At 38.9% G+C, this 12,527-nt stretch overlaps 1 protein-coding gene across 3 annotated transcripts in view; it reads left to right on the forward strand.

The window, feature by feature from the left end:
- The window catches only part of LOC140916102 (uncharacterized), a 219,126-nt gene that overhangs the window by 171,951 nt on the left and 34,648 nt on the right, over nt 1-12,527 (forward strand). The gene's annotated exons all lie outside the window — the stretch shown is intronic.

Genomic DNA, 12,527 nt, shown 5'->3' on the forward strand with positions numbered 1-12,527 from the left:
GCCTGAAACATTTAGCTGTCTAGGGAAGCTCACCCTGAATATCTGAGGCCCACAGGAATTTAAATCCTGATATTGGCCACCTCTTTGAAATGACCCATCAACAGCCATGGGCCTAAACCAGAACTTCACATCTGACCTTCTGTACCTCCATCCACCTCCCCAGTGCACGCACAGACAAACACAAAGTTTGGATCCATATTTTTGTCCATATCTGGTTCTGAACTTTGTAACATAGGCCTATCTCTGTGACAGGCTAAACCCAGCACATTGAATCCATACATTAACCCACCCAAAATTCATGTTCAGTGCCAGACCCAAAATTTGTGAGTCAGGTACACCTATAATTTAAAAACCATGCTATGGCAGAAAATGCATATGATCATGAATTCCTGCTTGGATTTCACTTTTCCCCCAAATTAAAACAAACACATTGACACAATTATCTTGAAGCCACAATGGTCATCATTAAAATGTTGACATTTAGTGTTTGAAACTCATTAGCATTACCATGGAATTACAGGTATATTAAGTGTCCTAACAATAATTACCTTCAAATGGTACTTCTGATTTTAATGGCAACCACCATATTGTAAGTGATTGCAGTCTGAGGGTGAAGGAGAGGGAATAGGAAGGGAATTAGTCTTTAATGAAGCATCTGAACAAGCATATATATGAGAGGAAAAGTCGCACAAAAATAGAAAAGGCTAACTATACACAAGCGCTCCTGAAAGTTTCTGATGAGATAAAAGCTTTAGAAACAAATATGAGTTTAAAAGTGCATTTGAAAAGGTATGGACTCACAGCACAACAACAGTAGAATGCTAATAACATTTAATTTCCCTTGACTTCTAACCTTCTTAACCTGCTGTAATGCTAGAATGGTGCTGTAAATCAAAATGTGCTGTATTGTACGGTGAACATGTGTATTGAATCATTCCAGGCTGCTTGGTGCTTTTCAAAAACAAAACTCACAATAGTGTTTGTGCGGTTTTTCATTTTTCATAGACCTTTCCTCTCAATCATTCTGCAACTGGTTAGCTGATGTGTTCAAAATACAATATAAAAAAACAGGAGGGGGAATTAGGAGGTAAAAAAAAAAAATCCAGCAGAAACTACAGCACAGATGAGTAGGCCAAACTATCTTTGACATTATTTTCCCCCTTGTTCTAAGTGTTATTCCATTTTCAAGAAAAACAAATTGGAATATTGCCTGGGGTCTACTGAATCATTAGTAAATTAAGAATCTGTTTTTAATAACATTTAACTTGTAAATAATGCATCAATTGACTAGCTTGAAAGTTAGCTTGAATGTTAGAAACTCTGGCACTAAATGTGTAATGAAAGAAGTGTTCTGTTCGAGGAGGCTGTACGGTAAATGTAACAAATTAAATATGACAGTTGATATTTGTGAAAATGGTGATATAATTAGAGGACACCTGCAGCTGTTTTCCAACCAAAACAACAGAAATTAAACATGTATAAAGGATGTGTGCCACATTTTCTCTTGGCATATTTCTTTCGTTCTCTTTGGGTTTTTGTTATGAGTTTTGTTTTTTTGTTTTTAATTTCCCCTACTTTTTGTCAGGTCATATGTCTAAACAAGCAACAAGTGTCTCTGTCTGATACTATAGTTTATTGGCTATTTGTGATACCTCCATCAGACTAAAGGAAAAGAACAAGAATCTTATTTACTGAGAGTTTGAATTTACTAAAGAACATGATGCATACCCAAGCATATTTATAAGTTTGTAGGCCTAGATATGGTCAAGCATTCCTACCTGTAGAGTTCTTACCTGTGGGATTATCAACTGTGTATTTATTTCCCTTTTGTTGTCAAGGAGGATTTTTTTAAAGTAAAAAAGTGATGTGAAAACATAATATTGAACACATGCATGAGTATTTTAAATGTAAATGTGTAGTTTGCACTGTATTTTTGTGTGAGGGAATTTGATGTTGTTTTTCACATTTCCTGAGGATCTGAACCTACATTTCCAAAGATGAAAGCAGAGCATTAGCTCCCTGAACCAAACTACCCCAGCTCACACTACTCTTAAAGGAGTGGGAAATTATGGTGCATAATCATTGATGATGGTCCCAAAACATAAAATTAGGATCTGAATACAAAGTTTTTCAAAGTTCAAGAAGTATTTGGATCCAGGGATATTTTTCATCTTAAGTATTCACTCTTCAGTGTGAAAAAGTAAGTCCTATTAAAGGAAACAGAAATTAAATTTGCACAAATGGGAGTCTCTGGACTTGAGTTTTCTCTGAGTTACATCAGTGTAGATGACAAATAGCTCCATTCAGATACAATGGATAGAATTCCACCGGTATTGATACGTGAGATCACAAACAGGTCCTATATGACAGAGCAACAAGAGAGCCAGAGCAGATGTGCATTTGTGCTATTCATACTGTGAACGTTTGAGTGCTCTGTTCATGGAATGTGGTCCATGAAATATCTGATCTATCAGCTCTGAGGACCAGATTCCATGAACAGAGCACTCAAATGTTCACAGCATGAATTGCACAAATGCACATCTGCTCTGGCTCTGTTGATTCACGCAGTTTTACAGATGCATCGCCAACGTCAAGTTTGTTTTGTGCATCATGTTTGCCACCGTTAATGTTGATCCCATTTGACATTATGCTGATTAGTAATGGGCAATGGTACCCACACAAATGTGATACAAGAGATTCACCAATAACAGAGAGTGGTTTCCAAAGGATATTGTGTCAGCAGCCCGGCTGCTTGAAAACTAGTCATCGTCCTATTTAGCATGAATGAGGAGTCAGAGTCCCACTGTGATAAGCTTCTTCTCCCTTAGCTCAACAATGTTGTTTGTCTGCTTCTTTCATTGGGCTTTTTCATTTCTTTCTGTCTTTTTCTGTTGATGCAGGGAAGACATTGCTCTAAAATTCATAATAGGAGATGGTCGAGTAACACAGCCATATATTAATTTCATCAAGAGAAGTAAGGAAAGAAATTTCGTCTTGGATCCCTACTTCACAAGGGGCACAATCTTGCATCCTCAACTCCCATACAATTCCCATTGAAATCAATAGAGTTTTGGCAGAGTAAATAGTGCAGGATCAAACTGTATTTTTTTAAATGATTCTGGCTCTACTTTATGTTTTTCTTTGCTTTCCGTATGGGCTCATTTGCTTTACTGCTTCTTTTTCTTGCTCTTTCTTTCTGTCCTCAAGACCTGGCCCTATTCCTTTAAGTGAAATTAACCTGATCTACTTTCTCCCTTACTGTTCTCCTTGTCCTGCTCTGCTCTGGTATCTGTAGAATTCTGTTTTCGCTAAAGAACAAAATGGGGTAGTCTCTGCGGGATTTAGACAGAAATCCCTGCAGACTGTGCTTTAAGTTTGTCACAGATTTATTTTAAAATACATTTGCATATAACATAACAACATGTCAAATAAGTGTTAGCCATTTGGCTTACAACCTGTGCACAAAAGTGCTGAGTATGACAGATACTTTTTTCAAAGTTGTATGTGCAGGTATGCTCTGCTCCTGGGTTGCATTGGAAAAACACAGGGAGAGAAGTGAAGCTGTCAAGTTCGGTCTTCCTTGGTTTCCCTGGAAGACTTTGTGTGGGTCTCACAGGATGTGTATTATTCTTTCTCACTCGTAAATGGAAGGATGCACAGCACAGTGTCTTTAACAAAGACATCCTTTCTCCAATTAAGTATTAGAATGAAGTAAGTGTCAACAAAAGCAATAACCACAAAATCCAAATAAAAATCCCTTCCCTTCTCAAATGCTCAGCTGTCACAGTCTTGTCATGCTTCATTTGTTCTCCAATCACCAGCAACTTTCAGGACAACCAGGACCTAAAGTTCCAAGGTAACAACCAAGCAGGCAAAATCTTTTTTTCAACAAAAATCTTTTTGTATATATCATATTATTGGGGACAATTGTAGGTGCAGAGAAAGGGCTTGGTCCATCTTCCATTACCTTTAATTTGGATTGGACCTTTGATCAAAGGTAATTACTTCACATAACGTTAGGATCTCACTAGTATTGCTGCTTTCTAGGATATTTTGCAAATTCCAAGCTTTCTGTTGTTCCATTGCAAAGATGCAGCTGTCACAGTGTACATGAATGTACCCTGCCCTGTTCCTCTGATCTCCCAAAAAAAACATTCCCAGTCAAATAATAGCAGCAACAAAGTTCTGAATTTCAAAGATTATTTGGGACGACTAAAATGCTAAAAAAAATTAACCATCAGGAATCGTGTCTTTTTTAAAAAAACAAGGAAATTAAATGCAAATAAGTGATGTAGTTGTTGGGAAAAAATCAGGAAATAATAAAGATAGCGTTCCAAAGGCAATATTAGTTAACTCAGCTGTGTAGCACAAAAGCAGTGTTTCCTATTTCTATTTTTCTGGTTAATTGCATTGTTTAACTCATTACTGCTGATGTTTGTATAAAATGTGTATCATTAAAACATACAAGATATACAATTTATAAGAGCTAAAAGTGGTGCTACAATCTTAGCTTTGGCATTTTTTGCCCTTTGTGATTTCCAGGGGTTCACTTTTAGAAAGGTGCCCTTCAGTTTGCCTCTGCATATTTGTACCTCTGTGCATGTGCAAGTGAGATAGCTAGAGGGTCAGGTACTCAGACTTGCGCCCACAGTTCATTTTGCAGGCACATATTTTGTTGGCACAATTTGCACCTGCCAACAGGGGGGCAAGGTTAGCCTGACTAAAAATATACCCCTGACTCTGCAAACTTTAGTATTGTGTGGGCATAGTTTTTAGCAACAGAAAGGTACCGATCTTGATGTAAACCGGTAGGTTGAAAAAAATCACAGAATGAAATTAATACAATACCAGGACATAAGGAAGATGTGCTGGCTTAGTTAAATAAGGCACAACTGGTATTATTTAATTAAAATCTAGAGTGCAGCTGTTAGGGGAAAATCCAGCCAGTTTTAGACAGAAAAATCTGCCTCCATATTGTGTTTCAGCATCATTTTAACACTATAACTAGACTTCTAGAGTACAAGATAGGGGTTTGTTTGAGGGAGTGGGTGTATGTGTGTGTGTGAGAGAGAGAGAGAGAAACAAGCATGGTATTCAAATACTATATAGAATACCTTTTCTTACTGGAGAGATGGAGAAAAAATAAAATTACGCTAGGCCCTCTAAGCTCTGCTTGTGCAGTGAGTGCTCTGAGACTGAGGATAATGGAGTGAGGAGAGGTCATGAGGTGGCTCGCATGTGCGTACTTTCCATAGCAAAGTTCCCTATCTCCAGTATGAGGTTTTTATCACCCAGCTACATACATTATACATCTTACAAAGGAAAACTGTTTTGTTTGCTAAATGAGAGATCATTTCAGCCGGGCAACGTTTCTGTTTTCTCCAAGAGTGATAAAGATACTTTTATTTTCTATAAAAAATAGTTATAGCTATTTGCATCTGTGCTGTTGCAAAAATTGGGCTAACTTCTTATTTTACTACCTGCAGCAGAGCCATTTCAGGTAGTCAGAGAAATCATTCTATTGATTAGACCTGCAGAAAAAAACGTTTAGAGCGTTTGAGGAACCTAGACAATTACAAAAACTAAGGAAACTTTAACTTGACACCCTCAGAAGATTTGGTGGTAATGTTGTGCATTATTTTAGTGAATATTTATACAACACTAGCACTTTGTATGATACTCTATAGACAGTGATACTCTATAGAAGAGAGTCCAACTGAGCCCTGCTCCAAGCAAGCCTTGAGTGGGAAGTCAGGGGCAGCTACTTCTAAGACACCTTTCTGCCCTTCCAATCCTGGGGTTGGCTGGGATCCCCAGCATAATTTAGAGCAGCCTCTGAAGGACATTCTGCTGGCTGGTGATTGCTGTAATTCAAGGTGCTGCAGCTGTGGCTCCTATGTCCCAGTGTGTCCCTGCACCAGCGGTAGGTACTGGGAGCTGGTGACACTGAGTCAGCTACACCAGATTTATGCCACCCATTTAAATTCTCAGCTGCCCCATTAAATTGGCTGCTTTACGCTGACTGAACAATGCAAAGCTGCCAGACGGCAGGCTGGGGATCTGGCCCATCGTATCTCCCATGGAAAGCTTGCAGTGTACAACAGGTGAATATAGGAAATGGGGTAAACAGACAAAGGGAGAGGTAGGAAAAAGGAGAAGAGTTAAAGATTATATGAGTCACATTGTACTGTGAATTAATCCTAGCACTAGAGCAGTCAAGCTATTCATAATTAACAGTAGTTTTGTAAGCGTTTTGTTTTGTTTTGTTTTCCATTATTTGTCTGGCCTCTGTGTAACATTTGATTGGGCACCATCAGTCAGCTGTTCTTTCATCCAGAAATCAAATTCATTTAACCATAAAACAAATTCATTTTCCCTGGGACTATTTTTGGATTGTTTGTATTATTCCTATTTTATGAATATTCACACCACCAGAATTCCGCCTATATGAACACTTGGGAGCAAAACAAACTATGGGTTCACTGACCTTTTGAACCACACTTAGGCATTTATTTCACCAAATTGTTTGCCAAAAATATCCACCACAACTTGCCCACTTATGTTTCTAACCTGGAGATCCCAGAAGTGGAGATCATCAGTGGAAAGCAAAGTAAATGAAGCAAATAAATGAAGTGGGTTCTGAGGAAAGATTTGAAAGAGGAGGGTGAAGACACTGGATGCAGAGGAAGATGGGTGTCATTCCAGGAGAAGCAGAGCAATGTGCGAAAAGGCTCAAAGGTTAGAGTGGGAAGGGGAGATAAAGTCCCAAAGACTTCACTGGGCTTTGGATCAAGCCCATAGGGCTCTGTAATGCCTGATGAGAGAGTAGGAACTAGAGTGAAACGTGGGGAGCAACCGGAGAGGAGAAATAAGATGTAGACAAGGCCAGGCCTGTGCAAAACCTTAAAAGTGAGAGCAGTGAGTTTGAACAGAAAGGGATGGGGAGTTAGTGAAGGACCGCGAGAGTTAGGGCATCATTGTCAGAACTGGGGAAAGGAAATTACCCTGCCCACACACCACCCCCATTGACTATAGAAGAAAGAAGACACAGACTTAAGGCTGCCTCTCTACCCTCGCCCAGCCCTTTATTATAAGGATCTCAAAACAGATGGGGTCAAATTCTTCCCAGGTGTAATTCCATTGACTTCAGTAGGCTTACACCAGGGATGACTTTGGCTCTGAGTGACTGTACAAGCCATAGGCACTGCAATAGCAAGGCACAGCAGATTGAGCTAAGGACAGGGAAGGAGCCTGTCCTCTACATTTCCTTGATTTGGGGAATTTAAATTAGACCCTTGTGTTGTTTTTTCAGGACTATTTTTGTATTTTATACGAACTCACACTGCCTAGAACTTGGTGGTTGAAATATTCACACAGCTCTTGTATTGTTTGGGGAGCAATACATGGTTTTCCCCAGTGGCACAGTGAGAGTCTTGATCTGCCAGCCTCCTGCTGTCCACTGTCATTGTGTCTCACAGTCACTGAGTGGCCTGAGGTGTAGCTGGCACTCATGGACCCCCCTCCAATGCCCGTAACTCTGAAACTACATGACATCTTAACCTTTATAAAAATTTCTTCAAGACAGCATTTAAAAACACCCAAATCTTTCCTGACCTTTACATTTTAGTAGAGGGTTTTTTTTGTTTTGTTTTTTAAACTGATGTTACAATATTTTTTTCTTAGTTGTGGCATTTTTAAGCTAGTTCAAGGGGAACTTTGCTTTCTTTTTCCATCCTATTTGAGGCCAATCATTAATCACGGAAGGAAAAGCACTCCAAATTCAAACCTGACTTTATAATGTTTTTATGTTTGTGACATTTTATATCTATCAGTTGGTGGGAAGTTCTATCCTTTTCATTTGTAACCTGCTAGGTCTGGGGTAGGCAACCTATCGCATGCGTGCAAAGGTTTTCAGTGGCACTCACACTGGTCCTGGCCACCGGTCCGGGCGGCTCTACATTTTAATTTAATTTTAAATGAAGCTTCTTAAACATTTTAAAAACCTTATTTACTTTACATACAACAATAGTTTAGTTATATATTATAGACTTCTAGAAAGAGACCTTCTAAAAACATTAAAATGTATAACTGGCACGCAAAACCTTAAATTAGAGTGAATAAATGAAGACTCGGCACACCACTTCTGAAAGGTTGCCGACCCCTATGCTAGGTTATAATTTGAGTCTAGATTCTGACTTCCTTTTTAACCTCCCACACCCACACCAGTGCAGGTTTTGCCATGCTGCTCTATGGAGAGAGTAATGATTGTGTGCCAGTGAATTCGTGGGGATTGCTAAAGGAATTGCTAAAGCGCTTCAGCCAGGCTACATCACGAGGAGCCTGATTCTCATCTCACACTGTAAGAAATCAGGAGTAACTCCATTCAAATCAATGGAACAGATTCTATAGTCATTTACACCGCATAAATCCAGAGTTGCTCCACTGAGTACTTTAACTGAGCTACTCTGTAAAAAGAGACGACTTAGACCCAGGGTTTTTACTCAGAGATTTTAAAATTGTAAACAAATTGGGAACTTTAAAGTGAGGCTTCCCACCTGTTTTTATGGCACTTGCTCTTTCTAATGAAACTAGGAATTGCATATTTCACAATGCAGACCATTGTGCTATGAGACCTGTCTTTATGCTTTCCATATTCTCATATTTTCCTTATCTACTATAATCTCATAAAATCTTCCATGATATCAGGCAATTATAATATTTAAGGCTTGAATTCTAAACACTTTCCAGTGGTGCTATTAGATTTGTATTCCCTTGCTATTTATTTTTGTTGTGTTGTTTTGTTGAAACTATATTACAATTCTTGTAAAATCACTGTAGACAAGAAGATTAGTCCTGATAAATATATGTAAATAGGTAGAGTTGGGCAATATTTTTTGTCCACAACTTTTTTTCAGCATAAAATGCAGGTTCGGCGACACCAAAATATTTCATGAATTTGTGTTGGTATCACTGAATTGTTTGTGTAAAAAAAAAATCCAAAAAAGTCAAAATGTTTCGTTTCAACAATTTCAAAAACGAAATGTTTTGATTTTTCGGTTCAAGATGTCTACTTGTTTTAAAATTTTCTTCAGTTTTATTTTAAAAAATTAAAAACTTTAAAAAATGCTCAGTTGAAACAAAACAACTTTTTTTGACTTTTTGATTTGCTGCAAATTTCCAAACAAATAGTTTTCTGTTTAACCCAAAACACTTTTTTTTCACGTTTTTTTGGAACTGTGAACCAAAAAACCCGTTATTCACACAGCTCTACTTTCTAGTCCAAACACTGAAGGCCACTTCAAAGCTCTTTGGTGAAGGAACCTAATCCTGCAGACAGCACAGTTACTGGCCATTATTTCTGAATCCAATTGTCAAGAAAGGGAACGTTTATGCAGGAAACAAATGCTGCATTTATTACTGTGATGCAACATTCATAAAATATATTTCATTGAGGGGGGGAGTTTACACAGGGGGTAATGAGATTTTTCCTTTATGCATTATTTATAACTGCTTAATCCAGGTGCTGTAGGTTATTTTTTTTATTTCTCAGTTTCACCGCTACAAAACACTTCAGTATTTCTAATTTATTTCTGCTTACAATACAGATGTTCTCAATTGTGTTTCTAACGACATTTCAACCATTATGATCGCTTTTATTTGTTTGTGTCAGTGTATAAACAGGGGTTGAATGTGCAGTGTACAATAGTTAGGTTTCAAGAAGCTTGTAAAAAGCCTCTAGTGATTTAGTTATCAACAAATTAAGCTATGACTAACAGTAATATCTTTATCATTAGTCGTTTTAATCTTCAGACGAGTTCCCTGCAGTTTATATGGGCTCTTATATCTTCACATAAAGGTTTCATCCTTTAAAAGAGCATTTTTCAAGATGACCATTTGGAAACAACATTTGGAGGAACATTTGGGTTGCGTCCTCTAACTAAATTTCCAAGCTGTTAGTAATGGACTAAAGAAAACGTTGTCTGCCCTGAATACTAAAAAGCTATAAGTAAGAGCCTTGAAGGTTATGTGTAAATATTGACATTTTAATTTTTTTTAGCATACAAAAGTGAACTTGCAGTGTATAAAGCAACAACCACTGTGTCATAAGATGTATTCCTCACACTTTTGATTTACAGACATGTTCCAGTTGAGAGTTTTACAATATCCCTGATTAGACCACAGAGATTTGGGGATGAGTGTTGACATAGGAACATGTCAAGCAAATAATAGAAGAAATTCCTTTCGTCTTAAAAGGCCACGTCACATATGAAAACTTGGGTCCCAACAAACCCATTAAGGTCCTTTGCTGAGAGGTGCAATAGAACTTTAGGGCATTCAACTTCCAGCAAGTTCAGGTCTTCAGTTCATCATAAAAGAACCATAGGCCAATAACTGCAACACTACATAGCTGTCCCTTACACCAAGCCACACTGCCTTTCCCCTCAAGTGTGAATGTATTGTCATGTCTTTTCAATTGGAGCTGCAGGAGCTGCAGCATATTCACATATTTTCCTAAAACATTCAAAAATAATACAAATGTACAAATAATAGTCTGTGGTTCTTTCAGGGTGGTGTTTACACTAAATGCATTAGTGATAAGATGTTCCTTGCACAGGTTTGTGATCCCAAGGCACAAAACACAAGGGGTTCTCAACATTCTCAATAAATCAGAAAGCCGTAAGATCCTTGCTGTTCATGCAAAATTGGATCGTTCTTTCATGAATGGCACTATATAGTCAGTGCTTAATTTGGAATGAAAGAGATGCTGGGGCTCAAGCAATTTTTTTACTCTCCGAACTCACATGACAACCTCAGAGGTGCTGGGGCTACAAATTGCCAAACCGAGAGGTGCCGGGGCTCAGTCCTGGCAAGCTCTGGCACAAATTAAGCACTGACTGTAGTCATGAAAAATGCCCCAGAAATGACTAGGGAACTCATTAGTTCTCTCTCTGGAACACAAGCACGATCAGATTTTTTTCTAAAGTATTTTCTTCCTCTTTCTTAACACTCTTAGTATGAATACTGTTTGTTCCTGCATGAAACCTGAGCGTTTCTCTTGCTTCAGTTGGCTACCATTGGTGCTTCTCAAGAGGGCGTAATGGAGATTTTATTTATTTGCATATGTGAGAAGAAGGATTTAATAAATTGCAGAATCATAAATTTCATTTTTGGAGGGAAGTATCACTCCCTTTGCGGTAATTTAAGACTGTACAATCCACATAAATGTTGCCAGTGTCTTCAGTGGATACTTTTAAGAACTGACCTATAGACCACACTGACTTGATTCTTCCTATCATTTATCAAGACCAGGACAAGGAGGGTGATCTTACGCACTTTACCTGAATGGGGCCAGGCTTGGGCGTAGACATACTAAGACATATTTCTGGGAGCTAGTGCAAAGTGTGGAGCACAGATGTAATTTGCTCTTGTTGAATGTACCCTGCTCACAAAACAGGCAGCCATATGTTGCACTAGCTGAAGCTTCTAAGAGGCCGTCATCAGTGCTCTCAGGTAAAGCACATTGAGAGACAATACAGATATAGATGAATGTGGTGAAGGCAAAAGGCTTAATTCCTTGGCCAGCTGCAGATGGTGAAAAAAGGCATTTGGGGACACTTTGCTGGGCAGGACTCCATGAAAAGAGATGAGTGTAACTAGAACCTTAGGCTGTGGCCCGCTTGACAATGGTAGTCAGCCTCAGCTTCAAAAGTAGTCACAGATTTTGTAAGTCTCTCCAAATGCTTTCCCTTGCCAGTCACCATCAGCTTCACGTTATCTAGAAAGAGCCTGGGCCAACTGGCTTGCATCTATGCCTTATCTCTGCCAGACACAAGGAAGCTGTAGTGTCTGGTTTCAGTAGAGCTTGGTGTCATCAGGATATTGATGACACTGTAGCATATACCAATTCCCATATCACAGATATGTTTTGAACAAGAGGGGTGCCAGCACTGTGGTACTGCAAAACTGAGGGCACGTCTACACTGCCCCAGACTTCAAATTACAGGGGTATGAGTACCAGTGTGCACCAAAGTGCTACGCTGTAACCTTCCCATGTGGGTGCTGTGGGCAAGAACTGAAAGGTTCCTGGTTCACATTCATGTAGTCCTGTTTGAAGAGGATTACAGTAAAGCAAAGTAGGAATCTTTTTGTTTGCACCCACAGCAACCACACGGGGAAGTTACAGCATAGACTACTCATACTCCTGTAGTCTGAACTGTGAGCAGTGTAGTCAAGACCTGAAAGTCCTTGGGAAGGAAAACTAGTTACCTATTACCAGCTTCTGGGAACTTCTTGATGGAAATTAGCAGAACTACCATTCCTTCCTCCCTTTGCCATGTCAAGAGCACCACATGGAGAACAGCATTGAAGGCCAGTGCAAGATACAACAGTATTAGCACGGACATCTGATTTTTCTCCATTTCCATGCAGAGATTATCAGTGCCCATCATTGCAGCATTCAGATCTGAAACCTTATTCGTGTTCATAAAAGTGGAGGATGTTACATGCTCTTGAAGTTGGCCTCCCAC

The sequence above is a fragment of the Lepidochelys kempii genome, chromosome 8 (assembly GCF_965140285.1).
Source record: "Lepidochelys kempii isolate rLepKem1 chromosome 8, rLepKem1.hap1, whole genome shotgun sequence".
Classification (NCBI taxonomy): Eukaryota; Metazoa; Chordata; order Testudines; family Cheloniidae; genus Lepidochelys; species Lepidochelys kempii.